The 23964-nt window shown below is 39.1% G+C and overlaps 1 long non-coding RNA gene across 1 annotated transcript in view; it reads right to left on the bottom strand.

The window, feature by feature from the left end:
* Positions 1 to 19833, bottom strand: part of LOC136853429 (uncharacterized) — a 76773-nt gene extending 56940 nt beyond the window's left edge. The window contains exon 1 of the long non-coding RNA XR_010857454.1: positions 19137 to 19833. This is a non-coding gene — a long non-coding RNA (uncharacterized lncRNA). The remainder of the gene's footprint in view (positions 1 to 19136) is intronic.
* Positions 19834 to 23964: the final 4131 nt, after the last annotated feature.

Genomic DNA, 23964 nt, shown 5'->3' with positions numbered 1-23964 from the left:
GTTTTAAGCGAGATGCTGAATATTTGGCAAAATCATCCACATACAAGTTACTTTCAATTCCAAAAGGTAGATTATTACTGATGCCATTTGTTGCTAAAGTAAACAGTGTGCCACCAGGGACACTTCCTTGTGGAACACCATTTTCAGGTGGAAATGTACTTGACAATACATCACCAATTCTCACTTGAAAAATGCATTTTGTCAAAAAGTTTTGGATAAACCTGGGTAAATGTCCACGAGTGCTGCTTTTATGTAATGCTTTTAATATTGCATATCTCCAAGTACAGTACTGTAGTATCATATGCCTTTTCAGTGTCAAAAAAGACAGCTATAGTAATTTGTTTTCATTCAGATCCTCTTCGTATGTGGTCTTCTAAGTTCGATAGAGAATCCAATGTAGATCTGCCACATTGTGACCCGAATTGAGTGGGAGTCAAAATTTTACTTTCTCGAATGTGCCATGTTAAAAGTTGAGTATACCTTAGTTTAACCGGACCACTGAGCTGATTAACAGCTCTCCTAGGGCTGGCCCGAAGGATTAGATTTATTTTACGTGGCTAAGAACCAACCGGTTACCTAGCAACAGGACCTACAGCTTATTGTGGAATCCAAACCACATTATAATGAGAAATGAATTTTTATCACCAGAAATAAATTTCTCTAATTCTTCACTGGTTGGTCGGAGAATCGAACATGGGCCCAGCAGAGTGCTAGCCGAGAACATACCAACCTGACTAATGTGCATGTTAATCAAGCAGTAATTTGCATAAACAACTTAAAGAAATTGGTCTGTAATTGTTTACATTACTGGGATCCTTTCCAGATTTGAGGATAAGAATAATTATAGCTTTACGCCATTCATCAGGAAATAAATTTCGAAGCCATAAGTTATTATAAAACTCTAATAAGTATGACTTTGCCAAAGGTGCTAAGTGGCAGTTCATTTCAAAACAAATACTGTTACCTCCAGGGACAGATTTATTGCTGTTCAAGAGAGCAAATTCCAACTCTTCCATACTAAATTTTCTATTATAATATACTGTATATCTTCTATGGTTTCAAAATTTATTGTTTTTAATTCTATACTATTTTTCTTTGTGCGGAAGTGTTCATCTAAATTTCTGTCACTACATACTTTTGCTAAGTTTTTTCCTATTACGTACTTTACTTTTTTCTTTTGGATCAAGTATTCTTTTCCCATCTTTTAGTATGGCAAGTCTAGGTAGTTTAACATGGGTACCATTTGTTTTCCTGAATTTTTCCCATATTTTTTGTAGGGGAGTATTATTAGAGAGATCTGATACATATTTCCTCCATGAAATGATTCTTCCTTGAATTCCTTTTTGAAATTTTGCAGATATTTTGCTATATATAGGTTTTAATGTATCAATTTCTAATAATAATATACAGGTTGACCATCACCAATCCGGCATCATTGGGACCTGGAGGGTGCCGAATTAGCCATTTTGCCGGATTAGCCATTTGTTAGGATAGAATACACGAAACCCAGTAGCTAAGCACCTCATCTTAGAATTAAAGTATCCCATAAATCAGTACAAATTGGTTAATAAAGAAAAGACAATTATCAAATACAGGTAGTGCTCGAGTTACGATAATTCGACTTACGATATTTCGAGTTTATGATGGGGTTAGCAATAATTAATACCGATACGAAAATATTTAAGAAAAAATATTTTTAGATTTCACGCAGGCGAAGGCAGCGAGAGAGACCAACTTACAATAGACCAACTTCTTTTCCTCCATCTCTTTATTCCATCTGCTAGTTAAAAAAGTAAAAGAGAATGATAAAAGTATTGTTAGTAACGTTATACTCTTGCGTAAATGCGTACAGCCATAAACAACCGAACGGGAAACTGTTGTTTTGCTAATAATCGTATCGCATAACAACTGTTGTGCTTGTATTTCAACCATCGTACGGTAATACACAATTACTGTACAGTGAACCCCCCGTATTCGCGTTGTCAACGTTCGCGGACTCACGCATTCGCGGGTTTCTCTGTGGAACATATCTAGCCATCATTCGCGGAAAATTCGCCGATTCACGGTATTTTTCACTGAGAAATATTCACTAATTACTGTATTTTCATATAATTTTCATGAATAAATGCACTTTTTGTGATAAAACTATTAAAATATTCAGGTATAAGCATTTTTACAGGGTTTTTCTGTGTTTAAGCTATCAAAATGGGCAGTTCTAAGTGTTTTTAGAGGGGTTTTAAGTATTCACGGATTTGACCCATTCGCGGGGGGGTGTGGGACGCATCCCCCACGAATACGGGGGTTCACTGTAGTTATGTTACAAATGACGTTAAGTACTGTACAATAGGACTGATATATTTTTTACACTATACCCTTATTTGGAGAAATCGGCAGGGAAATATACTGCTACAGTAACTTTAAGCTGCAAGTTGTAGCTGAAGCTGAGAAAACAATGTTAAAGCTGCCAATGACTATAAATTATCGTGCATCGGCAAAATGGATGAAACTCGACCGTAAATAAAACTGGAGAGAATGTATTTTAATCAAAACTACTGGGCATGAAAAAATACAAATTACTACTTTCACGCCGATAAAAGATAAATACGTCAAGCTCGTATTATGATGAAATCAAGAGAAAATAGCGAACGGAATCTTGATTTATTTCACACAAAACAAACATTCCCCCAAAAAAAGCCAGCACCGATTCCCGAGAACGTCATATATTAACGAAAAAAAATAGCTAAATTAATTTCACAACGAGACATTTAAGTTGTATTTCGACTTAAAAACACTTCGCATAACGAAAAATATCCTCGCCCCAAATAAATAAAGTATCCATATTAATTTACGCTAACTAGAAGCAATTTTCTTGCTTCTAGTTAGCGCTTTGAACTTAGTTAAATGCGGCGAAATAAACACCGCGATACCAATTCCCAAAACAAAATATTGATCGCAATTTATAATACAATTGAAAACACTGTAGTAAAGCATAACTTTTTAAAAGATCCATGAAAAAGATGCACATTTGTTATGTTGATGTTTGTATAATACTGTTAATATGTGAATAGAGTTCAGTATAATGTAGGCTAGGCTACCAGTTTGTTGATGCAGCACACTGCGCCACGAAATCGAAGCGGCCAGCGAGCGAGTTAGTGCAGCGACCTGGGAAATTTGAAAATTAATGCGGAAACACTGAAAATTACTCTAGCCGAAATTTGTGCCAGATCACTGATTGTTCTGGACTACTGATTGCCAGATTAGTGATGGTCAACCTGTAGTAAGTTTTTGTAAAATTTCTTCAAATATTGGTAATGTTTCATTTATTTTACTGAAATTTCTATTCAAATTATCTAATTGTCTTTCAATTTGGTGTTTTATTTTTATGAATTCTGCTAGTTTTTCAGACCACCATGGGACTTTGTGTTTTGCTGGATAAGACTTTGATTTTGGTATTGCTTTATTAGTAGTATTTTTAATTAAATCAACAAGAAACCTATTTGTATCATTATGATCTTGTACATACTCAAATGGTGGGATATTCCTAGTGTGGAATTCATATAGTTCCCAATATGCTTTATAAATGTTATATTGAGGGACATGCTTGGCGGGATTATTTTCTAATAATGAAATTAATATTGGGAAATGATCACTGGTGTGCAAGTCATCAACTGTATTCCAATCCAATCTATCTACTATGCTTGTTGTACACAGAGTTAAGTCTACTGAGGAAAAAGTTCCATGTGTTTTTGAAAAATGTTTGCTGATGTCGTTTGAATTCTTCTATTTTACTTCCTGATCTATTTGAGTTGTACAATTACAATCCCATATTGGATTGTGGGCATTAAAATCACCTACTATTAATGTATGTTCTTTGGCACTGTTAAATAATTCTTTAAGTTTATCAATGTCGTAATTTTTATTAGGTTGGTTGTATAAATTATAAATTGCATAATTATCGTTTTTTATTCGTATTTTAATATTCGATATTTGCAGGTCAAAGTTTACAGGTACTTTGTCATAACATACAGTAATTTGTTATGAACATATATAGCAGTACCTAAATTTCCTTCTTCCTCTCTAGATGCAGATGCTAAGGTATATTTTACCTATTGCTGATATTGTTTTGTTGACATGTTGTAAACATATCACTGGTTCATATTCTTTTAGTAACCTTTGTATTTCTCCTAGGCGTAATCTGGTCTGTAGACCATTTACGTTCCATTGTATAATACAGCTAAGTGCTGAATGCATATGCAACCTTTTTCATGGGTACTCAAATCCGTGTTTTTTTTTTCTATACTGTATTCCATAAAATTTCTTATGATATTAAACCATCTTTAGTTATGTTTTTGTTATTATTGCACAATTCAACGAAACATTTGTTACATCCACATGTGTTATGTATATTTCTTGTTTCATTTGTTCTTGTACCAATTATTGGAGATGGAGTAATCTCTTCTCCCTTGACATAATCTATGGTATGGTTTTCTTCAACTTCCTCGATATTCTGGACATCTGCTTCCATGGGTTTTACTATTATTTTAGGAGATAAAGGTATACAGTATTCTTAGCTTGTTTTTGTTTTTGTTCTTTCTTCATATTCTTTGTCTTTGATTTAACTGAAGTTTCTCTATTAAGAGTGGGTTTCTTCGTTTTGGGTGGTGTTCTCTCCAACGGTCTCTTTTTATCTTTAATTTCTGGTCCATTACAACTTTCCTCTGCTACTTTTGTAGTAGCATCTTATTGTGCTCTTTGCATTAATACTTCAAATGAATTTGATAAAATATTATCCATATCATTTATACCAGTTTCTTTATTACCAATTCAGTTTTCATTTGTAAAGCACTTACTTCTTGGGAATTTTTTTTTTCTGTGTTCCGTAACTTGCATCTGTAAGCGTTTCTGTTTCATTACTTGTTTTTGTTACTGAAGAATATGTATGTTTCTTAGACGGATCTTGAATTCCTCTCACTTTCAGTTCCAATTTAGCTTCCTTTATAGACATCCCAGTCCTTTCTTGTAAGATTTTCAATTTTGTACTGTACATATAAAATGCATTCTTTGGACCTTGAGTGATGATCTAGCCCACAGTTTACACACTTTGGCCTACTACATTTCCATCGTGTGGCATGTTTGTCAGAACCACAATAAGCACATATATGTTCATTTTGACAGTTTTTCTTAGCGTGTCCATATTTACTACAATTTTGACATTGTAGTGGCTTTGGAACATAAGGTCTCAGTTGTCTATTTTGACCCAAAATTATTTTTTTTTTTTTAGATCTTTACCCTCAAATTTTATTTTTGCAATTCTTAATACTTTATTCTGTTTACTTGTTATTATATATACCGAACAATCTTGGACTTTGGGATATCTCATTTTGAGAGTCCAACAGCATAATTCTTATCAGCTGGTTCGCCATTATTTTCAGGAGGTACAATAGTACCCTGAATGTTGTTCACAGTGTCATGCTTCTTTACTTTAACATTGACAATACTTTTTATGGATAAATAACCTTCAGATTGGTTTTTTGTTGTGGCTTCTATAATCCACATCTTCATTTTTATTTGTCTGAACGACATTTCTGTCGCTGAGTGTCTCTTTAATAAGAAGTTTTCCACCTTTAGTGCTGAAATTTGTTGTTCTGTTTCCATGGTTAGAAACCTTGACCAACTTCCACTCGCAAAGAGGGAGTCAAAGTGAGTCAAGGTTGGGTCGAGACGATATTTACTTTTTTTTAGGTTTGCTCTGTACTGGAACATAGGGTTCCAGTGTAATTACACTAAGATTTTTTTTTACATTTTTCTAAACAGCTGTCAGAGGAGGTTCCAGTGGTCGTCAACTCCACCAGGTCGCTACCATCAAAGGGCCCAGGGGTACTTGAATCTATTTTTACCCATCATAAAGATTTGAGAGGAGAAAAAAAAAAAAAACAGAAAACCTTAAAAAGGTATCATCAGCTTTTCATGGAGTTTATTCTTCCATCAATGGCACAAGTAAGAGCAGACTCCCAAATGTCCACATCCCTACCCTACCCTACAGGGGGTGGCACAACATGATTATAGTGGCCCAAGTGTAAACCACACCTGCTTGCTAGGACAGAGTATTCCAAGAATACAATCACCCCCACCCTAATCATGTTATGGGGAAACTGGATAGATAGCTGAGAGTCCTATCCCAAGAACCAGACCCCCCTGGAATCTGTGGTCCAGCCCTAAAGAATAGTTCAGCCCTTGAGCCATCAATCTGGTATCACTCAGGTCCGAACATTATCGTGCAGTTGATGGTCCTACCACAGTTCCCACTATTTAGTTTCGGATATAAACCAAATCCCAGCTATGATACCTTTTCCTATTTATTAGATCCTATAAATTTTACAAAAAGTGGAAAATTCCACAAAATTAGTCCAAAGAAATACAGTACATAATAATATATGAGACTTTTGGACTCAAACCCAGGAATAAATTCCTGGGGTTCAAGAGCCCCTCACCATGTCAAGGCGGTCCCACATTGAAGGGGGTTTATATATAGGCTACTTATCAAGTAATTACACAGCTATTAGTTTCATTCGCACGGCAGCTAAAATTTTGAAATTCGCGGTAGTGCTACTTTTGTTTTGGGTAGGTGACTAGCCCCGCCCAATTTTGGGGAAAAAGAGGAACAACTCAGCAAAGAGCTTCAATTTGTTTGTGCCCTTCTGTCCATGAAAGGGGAGGAGGGAGGGCTCTGATCATGTAGTTACAGTAAACCCCCGCATTCGCGGGGATGTGCACCCCCCCCGCGAATAGCTCAAATCCGCGAATACTTAAAACCCCTCTAAAAACACATAGAACTGCCCATTTTGATAGTTTAAACACAAGAAAAACCCTGTAAAAATGCTTATACCTGAGTATTTTAATAGTTTTATCACAAAAAGTGCATTTATTCATGAAAATTATATGAAAATACAGTAATTAGTGAATATTTCTCAGTGAAAAATACCGCGGATGGGCGAATTTTCCGCGAATAATGGCTAGATATGTTCCACAGAGAAACCCGTGAATGTGCGAGTCCGTGAATCATGAGAATGCGAAAACGTGGGTTTACTGTACTTGGTAAGTATATATAAAACTTTATTTTATCATATAACATCATTTAAAATTATATAAGTAACTTGCCAAGTACTGTACAGTAATTACATTGTTGAATCCCACATTGAAAAAGGTGGGATGCATGGACCGTATTTATCTACTTAGTAAGTATAATTCCCAACATATATCTGTATTCATGAAAGGGGATGAAATCTCCGTTTGGTACGTCATCACCTGTGTAGTGCTTTAAGACCCCACCCCCATAAAAGCGTTCTCCTTTTGCTAAAAGTCCTTGGGAGCGAGGTCATGTGTTTTTGAGCCGTGTGCAAGTCCTTGAAGTTGGGAACGAGGTCATGTGTTTGTTCTGTGTGTGCATCTTAGTCTTGCTATGTAAAAAGTGTGACAGCTTAGATATTAGATACCTAAAATCCCTTTTGTAAATAAGTCTTTCTAAAAACACTTAGAACTGTCTTATTTTCATAGTTTAAACAGTCCTTATAAAAAACCAGGAGGAATTTCTAAAAATGCTTATACCTGAGTATCTTAATAGTTTTATCACAAAAGTGCATTTAGTCAAAAAATCTAAAAAATCTTATATGAAAATAGTTTTATCACAAAAAGTGCATTTAGTGAAAATCATTTCAGCTAGTGAAAAATTCCGGTGAATGGAATGGGTGAATTTTCCTTGAATAATGGGTGGATACATTCTACAGAGAAATCCACGAATACATGAGTCCGTGAATATGTGAGTCCGCGAATAGTGAGACTGAGAATATGGGGGGTTTACTGTACTCCAAAACATTAGTACTGTAATGGTAAAGAATTTCAGAACAGAAAAGTTGCTAGCACTGATACAATGCTTGCTGTTCCTTACCTGGTACGAGAGCTACTGCAGGAAGATACTGCCTCTAGTTGGGTGCTAACTATAGTGGCTTGGTGGTATAGCTGTGGAGCGCCTACTACTTCAGTAGGAACTTTGCAGCAAAGGACATTTCCGGTGGCTGGCAAAGCATCCAATGTTGCCCCTGCCCTGGGTGCAGTACCACAATAAAAACCAAAAAAATTATGCTGTCACCTACACCACATAAATAAAAACCACCACCCATCCATTAAAAAACTGATGGGCACTCCAGGTACACAGTACCCCCAGGCTCCCCGAGGCTCGACACCCTATGTCAAGGCAAAGAGAAAAAAGGACGGAAGGTTTGCTTCCTACACTTCCTCCCCCAAAACCATGCCTGCCACTGACAACAAACCCAGGGTACTGCAACTTTCATAACTTCCACTTCTCACAAGTAATGGGTTGCAAAAATCAACTTGCACCCCAAAATATGTTGACTGCAGAATGGAGGAGACAAGTTTTGCTTAAAAGTTAACGAAGTAGCGGCTGCTCTCACTTCGGGAGCTTTAACTTTTAAATGAGGGTAAGAATCCTCTCCAATCAGAGAATGTGTTTCTGAGACAGGGTCTCAGAGAAAAAATGCCAGGCCATTATTAAACAGTGGACGAGAAGGATTTTTCACTGGGCACCATAGGTTACTCGCAGGTCTACAGACTTTCTCTTCTGTGCAAATAATATCTTAATGCACCCACAGGACAAAGAGCTCTCTCTTCCTCTTATGGTCCGAAGATCTCCATCAGATTTTTAATAATAAACGAACAAGGCCAGAGCTTGAACAGGGTCTTGTTCTTAGCTAAAAACCCATGGTAAATGTATAGATTGCATTCCCTTGGGAGAAGCCAATCCTCTTATCAATTGCATGGAGTTCACTAACATGCTCAGTGGCTGCTAAAGCCACAAGAAAAAGGCCTTTCTGGAGAGATATCTTAGCAAAACTGAATGAAGGGGTTCAAAACATGGACTAGACAGCCATTTGAGATCCACATCCAGGTTCCAAGAGACCACTCCTATCTCCTGCTTGGCTGTGTCGAATGACTTAATGAGATCTGACAGATCCTGGTTCAAGGATAGATCTATTCCCCTATGTCGAAAGGCAGAGCCCAACATGGCCCTATAACCTCTAATAGTAGAGGAAGACAGACCTCTAGAGGACCTTAAATACAGCAGAAAATCTGCTATCTCTGCTACAGACATCTGAGAAGACAAGATGTTATGTCTTCTGCACCAAGAGCGGAAGACTGTCCACCTGACTATGTAGACCTTGCTAGAGGATTGACCTCTACACCTAGCAATAGCCTCTGCAGCTGATCTTGAAAAGACCTTTGCTCTAATAAGCTCCCGACAGTCTGTATCCTGTCAAGGCCAGAGTGGACAATCCTCGATGGAACCTCCTGAAGTGGGGCTGTCTGAGTAAACTGGCTTTTGAGAGAGCAGCCTTGGAAAATCCACCAGATGTCTGAGGAGATCCGGGAACCACTTCGAGGGCCAAAATGGGGCTACTAAGGTTATTATCATGTTTTGGTGGGTCTGAAGCTTGTATAGAACTTCCCTCACCATGCTGAATGGTGGAAAAGCATAAAGGTCCTTGTTCGACCAGTCCTGTAGCATGGCGTCTGTTGCCCATGCTAGAGGGTCCAGGGCTGGTGAACAAAACAACAGAAGACAACGATTCCTGGAGGTTGCAAATAGGTCCAGGATCGGCTTTCCCCACAGTTTCCACACATCTAAGCAGACTAGAGGGTCCAGAGTCATTCTGAGGGAAGAACCTGTCTTTGACGGCTCAGCTCGTCCGCCAATACACTGTTTTCCTTGAATAAAAAGTGTACGGATTCTGGTCCACCCAGAGGAGAAGGGCCCTTGCTGCCTTGCAGAGGGAGAAAGAGTGAGTCCCTCCTCTCTTCTGACTCTTTCATCTCCCCTTTCATTTCCTCTTTCGCTCCTTTTACTAATGATACCATCTCTTCCAACTGAAGCCTTAATTTCTCATTCTCACTCTTTAACCATGCATTCTCCTCTCTTGACAGCTGCAACTCCTCTCTCAACCTCACCAGTTCCTCTTCCATCCTTTCCTCCAGTCACACTACCCGCCACCAATCTTAATTGCAACTGTAACACCAGTTGCCCCACGTTGGATGACAAGTATAATGTGGCGGAATTCAAAAACAAAAAAAAACAACACACAACACTCACCCTGATCCTCGGTTGCTGGGAGATGGATTAAGGCTGCTGTAACAACCACAACCGCAAACAACCACAAACACAACAAGGAAATAAAAAAAAAAAAGAAATAACACACACACAATAAAACAGCACACCAACAATAAAAACCAACAACTCCCGGAAAAGCATACGAAAACTGTCCAACACGAGAAAAACTGACCGGCACTAGCTCTGACTAGACTCTCAACAACAAACGAACCCTCCTTCACATTCTCACAGACAGACAGCGCCGTAAACAAACTTCAACTAACGACCCTTATCCCTCTTCCAACAACCGAAACACTCACTCACGACAATTACACTCGTGCGCGCTCTCTCTCTCTCTCTCTCTCTCACAAAACGTTGTTTTTTTACTTGCAGTTTGCAGAGTGTGTAAGGATAGTGTGACTTGCTCCCCTTTCAACCTAAGGTGTAAGTGGCTGACTAACTTGTGGTTGTAGCATCCCAAAAAAAATAAATAAAATGTGCAGAAGTTGATACATTGGATTTACTCAGAGGACAAGGGATTAGAAAATTGTGAGAAGACACTTACCATGGAAGAGCTGTTGAAAATAGAGGAAGGGATAAGACAGAGAAGTGGTAAGGAACATAGAGAAAGCTAAGCTGCCAGATTGCACAAAAGAAACAAAAACACTTGGTCAGGCCGCTCTTCTTCCTGTTCCTCCATACATGACGTTAACCCTAAAAGGTGCCGATCTTCACACACTTGCCGCAAAGAAAGTTCGACAGCAATTAGAAAGGTGGGAAGGAAAGAAAAAACTAGATGTTGATCTCTCCAGTAGGAAGAAGGATAGCGACAAAATCCAGAACTGGCTGATGTTGAGCAAGTTAACTACCACTCTGAAGAAGTTTAAGAGACCATAGTTGGTGGCAGAAAAAAAAGTTAAGTATACCTTAGTTTAACCAGACCACTGAGCTGATTAACAGCTCTCCTAGGGCTGGCCCGAAGGATTACATTTATTTTATGTGGCTAAGAACCACTTGGTTACCTAGCAACAGGACCTACAGCGTATTGTGGAATCTGAACCACATTGTAATGAGAAATGAATTTCTATCACCAGAAATAAATTTCTCTAATTCTTCACTGGCCGGTCGGAGAATCGAATGCTGGTCTAGTAGAGTGCTAGCCGAGAACGATACCAACCCATACAATTAGGAACTTGGTTGGTGGCAGAACACTAAGGATTTAGGTAAGAATTAGGTTTAGGGTTCTTTTAGGAGGTTGTGGTAATATTAAGACTGAAATAGCTTAAGTTACAGTTATGTAGGTTAAGGTTCTTTTGATAGAAGGGCGGGGGAACTATAGGATTAAGACTGGGTACAGTTGGTGAACTATAGTGGTAAGTTTAGATAAGTTTCTATTCTGTAGATTAAGATTTATTTATTAATCATATCAAGGTTTCTTTTGGTCATTGTATTATTTAGGAAGTAAATAAGGTTGAGGAAAGTCAAGAGTTTTATTTAGTAACCTCTAAATTTGTTCCCATCAGCCTATTCAATTGTTTAGCTTGAAGACGATCCTACATAATAATTTGGCGCCCAACGTGGGGCCTTTGATATTAAAATAAGAGTCGGTGCATAATTGGAGATGGCAGAGGGAGCAGGTTTGGAAGGTGCTGGGTCAGGTGAAGGGGAGCAAGGTTGGACTCAGAGGTTGGATAGGCTGATGTACATGATTGTCAGATTGCACAATACGTTAGAGGAAGGCCCAGTAAGGGCAAGTAAACTGGTTGCAAGAATGGAGGCGATGGAGAAGATGATGACTGAAATGGCTACGACCAAGCCCGGTGTTGGGAAGGGAAGTCAAGGCACTGAGGCAGAAAGTCTAAAAGAGAAAATCCCTTAGAAAGGGAAGGAGTTGTTAAGTAAGAGTAAGGGAGGACTTGCCACTGATGAGGGCAGTATGAGTGAGGCGTATGAAAGTGATAGGGAAGACAGTAGTAAGAAAAAAGAGGGAAGGAAGAAAACAACACGAAAGGGGAGAGGTGTGAGGAAAGAGGAATCTAGTTCCCGGATTTTGAGGGATAGCTCAGACTCAGGAGAGAAGGATAGGAAGATTGAAAGTGGTATTGGTAGTAGTGGTAGTAGTGGTAGTAGTGACAGTTTGAGTGAGGCCGAGGAGAAAAGGCCAAAAGATGTTCCTGAGGGAGGTTCCCAGACTGAGAAATTTTACATCAGGAAGGGAAGAGACATATCTGAGTTTTTTTGATGAGTATGAGAAGTATTGTAGGCAAAAGTATGGGAAGAATGAAAGTGCGAATGAAGCGGCTGGGAGAGTTCTTGGATGGGCAGTTGAAGATGTGCTATAGGAGTACGTATGAGGGTGAGCCACGGTCTGAGTCTGTGAAGGCTAGAGTGATTAGACAGGTGAAGAGAATGAAAAGAAGTGTTGTATAAAAGAAGGATGATAGGTTCAAGGAGGCAAAGATGAAGGCTGGAGAGGAAGTGGGCTTGTATGCTCATACGTTAGAAGCGTTGGCCAGAAGGAAGTATGGAGAGGAAGGAATTGAGGAAAACAAACACCTCATGCGTGAGTTCTTGGCCACAATCCCAGAGAAGATTAGGGTAATTTTAAATGAGAAGAAAAAAAGATTGGAAATGGTGGTCAGGAAAGAGCTTAAGTTGGGAGGATGCTTTCAAGATTCTAGAAGACCTGAGAGTAGATGAGGATGAATCAAAGGAGATGTACATTGGGTCTGAGGTGGTACAGTAAATGGAAGGACGTATAAGGATGCTTTGGTGAGTGAGGCACTAAGGGTGATGAGAGCCTAGTTGGATGTGTAGGAGAGACCGGGTGGAAAGAGGAAGAAAGACCGTGGAAGTGAATGTGAGGAATAATGGGAAAAAGCGCTCGAGCAGAAGCAAAGAGAGGTTTAGGAGTGGAAGTGTGGGTGGAGCGACTGGGGCAGATGGAAGTGAGTAGTAGTAGTAAGGAGTGTTTCAGGTGTAGAAGGACTGGGCATGTGAAAGAGGATTGTAGATGGGCCAATGGCGAGTGTTTCGGCTGTGAAAAGAGAGGGCATATGTTGAAGGACTGCCCGCATGAGAAGGAGTTTACGTGTTTCAGCTGCAGAAAGGTAGGATATCGAGTGAGAGACTACCAGGGTGGAAGGAGAATAGGAGTAAATGGAAGCCGTTGTAGAAACTGTGGAATGAGTGGGCATTTTGCCAGAGCATGTAAGAACCCTTGGAACAAGTATGAAGGATGTGGAATTGAGGATCATGTGAAGGAAGTCTGCCGTACCAAATCCCAACCCCAGGGAAACTAAGTGTGAAAGAGGTTTACCGTGGTGAGCCCTCTGGTATGGAAGGGATAGATGTATTGGAGGAGGAGGATATAGTGGAGTTGGACAATGAGAATGAATTGCTAACAACGGAGGACGTTGAGGAGATGCAGCGGGAGTGTTTTATAGCAAGCTAGTTAAAGCAGTATACCAGAGAGGGAGTGTCTGGAAGAAGATGGCTTTTGTTGTTGAGTAAATGGATGCAGTTTGCCGAGAGATTTGTGTTGTGTGAAGGAGTGGTGTATTTTTCAAGAGTTGATGTATGTTCCAGTGATCTCAATGAGTGGAGCAGTAGGGATGTGCATGTTGGTCCATGAGAAATATGGACATGTGGGGAAGTTTAATTTGATTGAGTGTATGAAAGAGTGGGTGTTTTCCCCATATTTGAAGATTTGTGCGGATGTGGCAGTTTCGCTCGAAGAATGTCAGAAGGAAAAATATCAGTGTATGCTAGTCCAGCTGTTTTGAAGTTGAGTATGACAGAACCATTTGAGTTAGTGGCAACTGATTGTGTAGCTTTGCCAGCAACTGCGAGAGGAAACATAGGAGTGGTTGTTATGGTAGATCATAAGAGTTAAGTTTGTAAGTTGTGCAGCTGTGAAGATAAAACCAGTGAGAATGTTGCAAGAGTGGTCAGTATGGTCTTGTTGCCTGCATGTAAGAAAGCCGGCGAGAATGTCGAGTGATAATGGGCCAGAGTTTGTTGGTAGACCATTTGAGCAAATGTTGAAAGAATTGGGAACTGAGCATGAGGTAACAACTCCATACATGCCGAGTGTGAATGGGTTGGCGGAACGAACCATAAGGACTGAGTGAAATGTTATGAATGCTGACTGATAGAGAGAATGAATGGGATTTGTTGTTAGGAAGAGTGGTAGTGATGTATAATGGGTCAGTACAAAAAAGCACTGGCATACAGTACCTCCAAGTGAGTATGTAATGAATTACGAGAGATATGTGAGACAGAGGTTGGATTTGAATGAAGATGAGCAGGATGTGTGGAGGCAGGCAAATGAGAGGTTTGAGAGCTTCAGAGTAGGTGATGGGGTGTTGAAGGAAGTGGTTGAGAAAACAAGATTGACAGCGAATAAGATGCGTGAGAAATATAAAGGTCCATATGTGGTGAAAGCAGTGTGGTCAAATGGAATGAGTTATGTGCAAGAAGACAGGAATAAAGGAGGAAATGTGAGGTTAATCCGAGTATATTATAATCTGCTGAGAAGATGGAGAGAACCACCGAAATACAAAAAGCATCCCATTAGGAAGTTATTAAGGGAGGAAAGGGAAAAGGAAAGTGAAGAAATAAAAGATATAAATTGGGGAGATAAACAGCTAGTGTTGGTGGAACATAAGAGAAAGCCTAAATGGAGGTGTAGAAAGAGTAAGGGTACAGTTACCGAGTTGTTTGCAGAGTGTACCAGAGATGGGTTGTTTGATTTTGGTGGTAGTGAGAATGAGGGTGTAATTGATTTTGAAGGATTTGAGTGGGATGTGGAAGGAGTGAACTTGGTGAGTACAAGGAATGTGGATGAGGATACACAAGAGTTGGGCGAACTGATAGCAACGCCATGTCGTGAGGAAGACGGTATGTATAGTGTGTGTGTGTGTGTGTGTGTTTCCTTTGAGAGAGAGAGAGAGAGAGAGAGAGAGAGAGAGAGAGAGAGAGAGAGAGAGAGAGAGAGAGAGAGAGAGAGAGAGTTAGCAGTGCTGGAGAGTGTAAGTGGAGGTGTTTCGGATAGCTTGAGGCAGAGTGTGGAAGAAATAAATGAGAGTATGGAAGAGATGATAGCAGCCATGTCAAGTGTAGTGAAGCTGGAGCCGATGTAAGTCTCCAGAGTTTGAATGAACTTGGTGTAAGTAGTTCGGAACCAAGGCTAGGTGAGCCTAGTGTGGTTGGAGTGGAAGTGAGTGAAGAAGTGGTGGTCCATGAGAGGCCATGGACCTGAAGTCAAGGTCCAGTTCCGTCCAGTTCCGGAGTATGAATGGGTAGTAAAAAGGGATTTTGAAAAAAAAAAGGAAATGAGATTTCCTTTATTTTAGTAAGGGGAAGTGTGGGTTTGTATGATGAAAGATGGGTTTGTGTGAATTGATTGTTTCGTTTTTGTGATTTGTTTTTATGTTTTGTATGTCAGGAAAGAGTACACTAGTTAAGTCTGTTTTTTATTTTTTACTTGCAGTTTGTTGAGTGTGTCAGGATAGTGTGACTTGCTTCCCTTTCCACCCAAGGTGTAATTGGCTGCCTAACTAGTGGTTGTAGCATCTGAAAAAAATAAACAGAATGTGCAGAAGTTGATACACTGGATTTACTCATAGGACAAGGGATTAGAAAATTATGAGAGGACACGGAAGATCTGTTGAAAATAGAGGAAGGGATAAGGCAGAGAAGTGGTATGGAACATGGACAACACTAAGTTGCCAGATTGCAGAAAAGAAACAAAAACACTTGGTCAGGCCACTCTTTTTCCTGTTCCTCCATACAGGATGCTAAACCTTAAAAGGTGCTGATCTTGACACACTTGCCACAAAGAAAGTTCAACAGCAGTGAGAAATGTGAGAAGGAAAGAAAAAACTAGATGTTGATCTCTCCAGTAGGAAGAAGGATAGTGAGGAAATCCAGAACTGGATGATATTGAGCAAGTTAACTACCAATCTGAAGAAGTTGTCTAAGAGACCATAGTTGGTGGCAGAACACTATGGATTTAGGTTAAGAATTAGGTTTAGGGTTCTTTTAGGTGGTTGTGCAATATTAAGACTGAAATAGCTTAAGTTACAGTTCTGTAGGTTAAGGTTCTTTTGATAGAAGGGCGGGAGAACTATAGGATTAAGACTGAGTAGAATTGATGAACTATAGTGATAAGGTTAGATGAGTTTCTGTTTTGTAGATTAAGATTTATTAATCATATTAAGGTTTTTTTTAGGTCATTGTAGTAATAAGGAAGTAAATTAGGTCAAGGAAAAGTCAAGAGTTTTATTTAGTAACTTATAAATTTGTTCCCATCATCCTACTCAATTGTGTAGCTTGAAGCAGCCCTACAAGGTTAGGATATACTGTATTCTTTTGGGTTAGCTTAGTGGATTAAATTTTGTCTCAGATAAAATTTGATAATGTGATGGTGGTATGATCTTAACTAGTGGCCTTTGCCTAGAGCCCCATCTGGGCAAGGATGCTCCTGTTACATAAGATTAGCATAGGCTATAAAAGGTAATTAAAATACTTTCCTAAAGACAACCCCTCAAAATGTAGTTGCTATGGAAGCTTTAGCTCATGTTGGAAAAGGTCAGCTTAAACCTAAATTTTTAGTCCACATGACAAAATGTATAATTTTTCAAGGAATCTGAGGAAGTTAGATCACCTAAGAGACAAAACCTTGCACAAAATGAGATTACAGTATACATTCGTGAGAAAATTAAAAACTGACCTGGGCAGGGATGGGATGATGAATGCTGAGTTTGATGGGTATTAACCCTGAACTGCATGATAGTTTCTAACTAAAAACATTAAACTTTTTTTTTACTACAAGTTTTGAGGTTTGTGCTTTACCATCACTGTTATGGCAAATAATTTCAACTACGTGTAGTTTTGGAGGTCGAAAATTTGGAAAAACAAAAATGAGTGATTAGTATCAAGACCAGCTGGGGTATACTCAAGTACCAGAGAAGTCAAGAGGAAAACCCCATGCTTTATGAGTACAGGCAGTCCCTGGGTTACGTTGTTCCGAGTTTACGTCACTTTTCAAATATAGGTCTATTCATAAAAAAATCAGTTCCAGGTTATAGTGGATGTTCCAAGGTTAAGTCATCATCTTATGCCGCAATGGAACAGTAAAAGTACATACAGCTACAATTTATAGTCAAAGTTTGGAGGTTTTTGGAGTCACACCACACCAGAATCCAAGTAAAATACTGTACAGTACACCCAGAGGACTGAAGGTTTTTGGAGTCACACCACACCAGAATCCAAGTAAAATACTGTAACAGTACACCCAGAGGACTGAAGGTGAAGCTTTCATCACTTCATTTCTCATTTTCATACATTTTTCTTGCAACATTCCAGGTTACACTGTTTTCCAGGTTACAGCGAGGAACGAAACCCCCGACGTAACCTGGGGACTGCCTGTACTATCATGTGAGAGCAAAAAGATTTCACTACTACTAAATAAAGAATGCATCTTACCTGACTGCGAGCTACCCTTGACCCAAAACCTACCCAACCTAAGTAGGTTGCAGTGACCTACCAAATGAGGGTTCAAAGTGGGGCCCTAACCCCACCCCCAAATCTTCTAATACAAAGGGTACATGCTGTTTAAAAGAGGATAAATCATAACCTAACCTCACCTGGGGAAATGTGTCCTACCTCTAAATCATAATGACTTGCAGATGCGCAGAGCCATTCCATAACAGCAACAAGACAGTCCGGTCTTTCTCCCATTGAATTCCCTCCACCAAAATCCCCGCGTTCCCAAAGGGTCCCCAACCATGTTGGATAGGCTGGAGGTATGAGGTTAATAATAACGACCGACAATAAAAAACACCACCTCCTTCATCATCAGCACTAAAAGTATATGATAAATCAATTTCCAAAGTAACAGTCCATGTGGAGTTGTTCTATAGTTTTACCAAAACACCTGATAAACAAACTCATGCAGAAAAAGACCTGCTAAACAACAACTAGGCTAAAGAAAAATTACCTGATAAACAACACCCATTCAGAAAAATGACCTGCTAAATAAAACTCTGGCAGAAAAAAACCTGCTAAATAAAACTCACGCAAGGAAAAAAACTGCTAAACACTCGTCCAGGAAAAAAACCCGGTAATTCTAAGTACTAGCTCCGTGCCTGTTTTTACCTAGGAAACTGGTTTTTTCTACACTTTTAGGGGTTCTGATACTGGTGGTGCATTTTTTGTTGTTGGCCAACTGTTATTTGCTCCCTAACTCTAATGAACAGTAAAGGGGGACTGTGGGAATTCAGGGTTTTGGGTGGGGGAGAACACAGAAATGGAGCGGACATGTTTATAACGGGAGGCGCCCTCTGGAGGGGAAAAAAGAGAGGAGCCATTCGCCAACGGGAGGGAGGTAAATGCATTTCGCCATGTCTAGTACTGGCATCGGGGGGATGGACTGTCCCTTCGCCGTGTTTAGTACTGGTCCGGGGGGTCAGTACCCATACATTAAGTTATTGCACTCGCCGGAAGAGTTACAGGGACCGAGACAAGAAAAAAACCCGTGCTCTGTCTCGTAAAGATAGCATATGGAAACCCCTTGTTGGAGGGACTTCACGGGTTAATTACATTCGTGTGACAAAAATTGAAGATAAATCCATAATTAGCAACCAAAAAACTGTAGAAAAAGTCAAGTTAGAAGGAAATCGCCGCCGCGGAGCTACTACTTAGATCTACCAAACGGATAGGCTAAGCAAAACTCAATCAGAAAGACCTGCTAAACAAAACATGCAAAAAAAAACTTATCAAAGAAAACCCATGCTCGACTAGCATACACCTGCTAAACAAAGCTCAGGCAGGAATAAACCTGAAGCAAACGTTTTCCGAAACCTGTCACACGCTGGTTTTAGCCTCATCCTATGGACCCCACCGGAAAATTAACAAGATTTTATTTGCATTTATTTAAGTATTGACTAAACCACTGAATTTTGTCTCTTACTTTGGCTTCTGCTTCGCTGTAATCTGTTGAAGTGTCCATCGCAGACTTGGTTTACTCCTGTTGACTCGTGTTGGCCTAAAGAATCAAGTACGTCATAATCTCCAGCTGTTAAGAAGAATGTATGTCTTAGGCCCTCATTTCTCCTCTGATATGCAGGTGTGTCACTCAACCACAAGGACAGGGCAAGAGTTATATTTTAGACGTCCGGGACCTCCTTGCTCAGTGAATGAATGGTAAGTGGTTACAAGTTGTTTACATACAATTTTGGTTCGGTGGACAGCGGCTGTTTCCTCAAACAACATTCTCGTAATTTTGTAACATTCTCGTAATTTTGTAAAATAAAAGACCATTAAATGATTAATTAAATAATAAATAAACAAATAAATAAATAAATAAACAAACAAACGGTCGCCAACAACTTTGCGTGGGTGTTTCTGATAAATGTACAGAATGTCAATCTGTTGAACTACAGTTGCCTACATTCATGTTGGACTGTCATTTCCTTTGAAACATATTTTCCGTTAGAGGAAGGAATTACCATTATACAAAATAATGGTAGCTGGTACAATGTTTGTAGCGCGTTTGACGTTATGCGAATAAGCACTCTGTAAAGGTGCATGAAACCGATGACTGTACCTGTGACTGATAATGCGTTTCGGTATTTCCCCGAAACTCCCTGGTTTTATGTAAAACTTTAGTTGTGAGAAAACATATGATAAAATCCACATACAAAATAATTCATTGTAATTATTCGTAAATGAAATTAATACCTTGTAATTTTCTGGGACCCATGTCCTAAAAGGGAAACCTATAGTCCCTATAAAGGAAAAAAAACTGAAAAACTGATGAAAGTCTAAAAATGACAGAATGATTGGTAAATATAGTGAAAATAAGAGAATTTCAACTAAGAAATGCAGTCCTTGTAAAGAAATGCCAGAATCTGGTTACGTTAGAAGAATGCTTGACTTATATAACTGCGGAATCACAAAACTACAAAAAACAGATCACTGCAACGTCTTTAATGGTATCTTACACATTCATTGAAGAAACTACAAGGTTTAATGAGCAAAACAGCCGAGACGCAATGAATTTTATTGGCTAGTCATCACCTATCAAAACAAAAATTAATTTCAAAATACCTTGACGTAAGTTGCGATAATGAATGGCATCGATGCATGTAAAATGCAGGACCCACTAAGTGGGTCCTGGTAAAATACCTCCTACAAAAATAAACCGCCGAAAGCATAGATACGTGAAGTATCATGGGCACATAAAGATTAGTAAAACAAAGATATAAAAGATATTGGGAACAGAATCTTTGAATAGACGGCACCTAAGCTATGCAGTAAGTTGTAACAGAACTTAAAAGATGTTAGAACATACAGACATTTAAGAAACAAAAAACTTGGATATTCGAAAACAGCTATGGCACGGAAGGACAAATTATTCGAAGAAAACTATAAACTGTAACAGAAAAAAATGGGGCCCGTCGGAGGGATTAATTCTGGGCCGAATGAAAGGCCCACAAAACTAAGCGAGGCAGATGATGATAATGATGATGAAACTAGTTGATTAGTCTCAGCAGAAATTTTTTCCTTCCTCTGTCCAAACAGCACTTCTCTGTGACTGCCAATTTGCGTATTTTCATTATATTTAAATCCAACTGTTTCCATATTCAGACTCCAATTCCGTATGGTCACTATTTCTTGGTGCCATTTTGCATTGTTTATTGGAAACGCACGTTTAGTAAACCTTAAAACTGCATCTATAATCTCATCTCATCTTCACTTTTAAATTCTTTTAGGCGTTCCTAAGGGTTTGATTAACAGAGCCAGTTCTTGTCTCTCTTATTTTGACCCATGTACATAAATCACTGGGCGTCGGTCATATTCAGCTATTTGGTCAGAAGGGTAACGAACATTTAGCACGCAATGGCTGAACACTTAATTGGGATGTTTCTTCTCATTTTTGGTGAAATGGAAATCAGTATTAGATTCAAAATGCGATATCATTTTATTTTCCTGATGTATGCCTGAACGAAGTGATACAAGGGTGCATGATGAAGTAGGTAGTTTGACAAAGACATCATGCTACCGTAATCCAAATTTCTGACTACAGAGAACCAGCCTGGTCTGTGCATGGAGGCAGCTGATTCTTACAGGAACCTGGGAGTATATGTAAGTGATGTTGAAAGGATGAGAAAGAGGCGAGTCACAGATCAGGTGCAGCAAAGAAGGCAATAAAGCATATGCAAAAGATGGGGGAGATAAAAGGAGTGTTTACAGAAGCCAATGTTAAAATCTATGAAGGAATTTTTATTCAACCTCTCCTTTAGGGAAGGTAGGTGTCGATACTGAATGTGAATGAAGTCTAGATGAATTGTTTGTGAAGTTTTGTACATGAAATACGAGATTTTTGATGCATGAAATCTATTAAAAGCGTAAACGGCAGTAAAGAAGGGAGTTTGAAGGCCATGTTGCGATAAATGAACTGGGGCATTTTTGTTACTTTAGGGGCATACTGGATTGTGAAGCAAGGGTTTAAAGAGCAGTAAAAGAGACAGTGGCTGCGGCATAAATGAAATGGAAAGACAAGGCTTTATTGCTTTCAAATAAAAATGTCCCATTAATATTGGAAGCGAAGAGTTGAGATTGATACATAAATCCTGTTCTAATTTATCCAGCAGAAAATTTGGCACTAACAAGAAGATGGATGGTGTTTTGGAGAGGTTTGACCGTTTTATATCAAAATCATGGCCGAAGTACGGTTGGACGATCGTGTCACGAATGAGGAAATGGAGCTATGTGGTTGCTTAAGAGACTAGAAAAACGACTTAGATCTCAAATGTTGACATGGTTTGGATATGCGATGTGAAGAATGGATCAGATAGTTAAAAAAAAGTAGATATGAAAGCAGCAGGGAGAAGATTTATTGGAAGGCCCAGGGAATTATAAAAGAGGGGACAAATGAAGACCTAGACGTGGTGGGAATTCAGACAGAAAGTGAACGGGACAAGAGAGTGGAGAAACTCATCTCATGTTTAACCCATGAAAAATATATAACGTAAAATGTTTATTATGTATATAGACTACTACGTTATGATTCCAGTCTTTTACTTTCGGTTAGGCAGGGCCACTTCATAGTGTTGTACTCAGAAAACTAGCCATAACCAATGAATATGAATGGGACTCCTTCTCAAGGCACAGAAGGCAGAACGCAAGCGGTGAGCCTGTCTTACAGTATTTCAGTGCATTTCTTTTAAATGTGTGGTGACTTTTGATTTGATATAAAAGACCTCAGTCAAACCATAATCCTGGTAAGGACGCACCATAACTGCTCTACATAAATTCGATAGGTTCGGTAGAGGAAAAAATATCGGGGATAACTTTTATTCACACCTTGGACGTAACCCTATTCTACAGAATATCTCTGAACTTTAAAGAAATTCTGTATGCTGTTGTGTTTCATCAGCGATATTTAAGTAGTGAAAAAGCGGCAACCTTAACAAGTGATATTAACTGGCTAATTTTACATAACAGATAATGTGATTTCCAACTTCTACGGATTTCGTTTTTTGTAAGTTATCGGAATTTTTATGGTATAAAGAGATTTGAGGTATTAAAAATATGTTAAGGTCATCCACATGGGATCAAGTGTTAAGGTCAGTCGAGGTTCCCATTCTGTCCAATTCACTAAGAACTGAGCCTAAATAAGAAAATAGTACCTCATGGAGAGTGATCTGTTACCGTTATAGGCCTAATGTTTAGCGCCATAAAGAACCTCTGCCGTCTAAATATTTTTTTTTTTTTTTTAGCAAATTAAAGATAGAAGCATCATACAGAAATGTAAGAAAATAATTTAGCATTGTAGATGTATGAGTAAGTCCTCATATGACATGAACTTTCCAGAGAATTTATGTCCACGACGAATTTTTGCGTCCCAGATGGAAATTCTTGAGTATACTGTACACACACACACACACACACACACACACGCACACACACATTTAGTATATCGATTGGAACATCTGTGTACAGGAGAACACCTGTAAAACTAGGGGTATCAGACAGCGTACAACTGATGTTTTTGTTTTGATGGTTGGTACACTCACGGTCTAAAGACTTTGGGTACGCTTATGTGCATGTTGTTTGGTACGTATTTGTGTGTTGCCATGTGTAAATAGATAGCCTACACACCCAAGAACTATCCGTAGTGGAAGTTGAGTAAGAATGCTGAATACGAAAGAGCGGTCTAAAGACTTTGGGTACGCTTATGTGCATGTTGTTACGTACGTATTTGTGTGTTGCCATGTGTAAATAGATACACACCCAAGAATTATCCGTAGTGGAAGTTGAGTAAGAATGCTGAATACGAAAGAGCGAGAGAAATGTGGTAGTATCTGTTGTAGTTTATGAGGAGTGAAGAGAACTGAAAGGGTGACAGACGTTGATATAAACATGTGACGAAGAGGCTTAGTTTAGCTGAGAAGGTGTATCAGGGCATCTTGAGATGGTTTGTTCTTGTGAAGAGAATGCAGGACGATAGACTAGTGAAAAGTATAAAAAAACCCAAAAGCTTATGGATGAGATAATGGAATACATGAGCTTTGATAACCAGAAAGCACGAGAATAAGTACAAAGAATAGCGCTGTGAAACTCTGCTACAACACAAAATCTTTAGGCCTTATATTTAGGCCTTATATAAAATACCGGATGTGCTCATATGGAAACTTGTAAATATCAGAGGCAACTGATATAGCTTCTGTACATTATATGAAGTTACGTAACTGTGTAATCAAAAGGGCTTTTGCCCCATGTTATTTTTATTA

This window comes from Macrobrachium rosenbergii, chromosome 27 (assembly GCF_040412425.1).
Source record: "Macrobrachium rosenbergii isolate ZJJX-2024 chromosome 27, ASM4041242v1, whole genome shotgun sequence".
Taxonomy (NCBI): domain Eukaryota; kingdom Metazoa; phylum Arthropoda; class Malacostraca; order Decapoda; family Palaemonidae; genus Macrobrachium; species Macrobrachium rosenbergii.
This window is presented reverse-complemented; position numbering and strand designations above follow the sequence as displayed.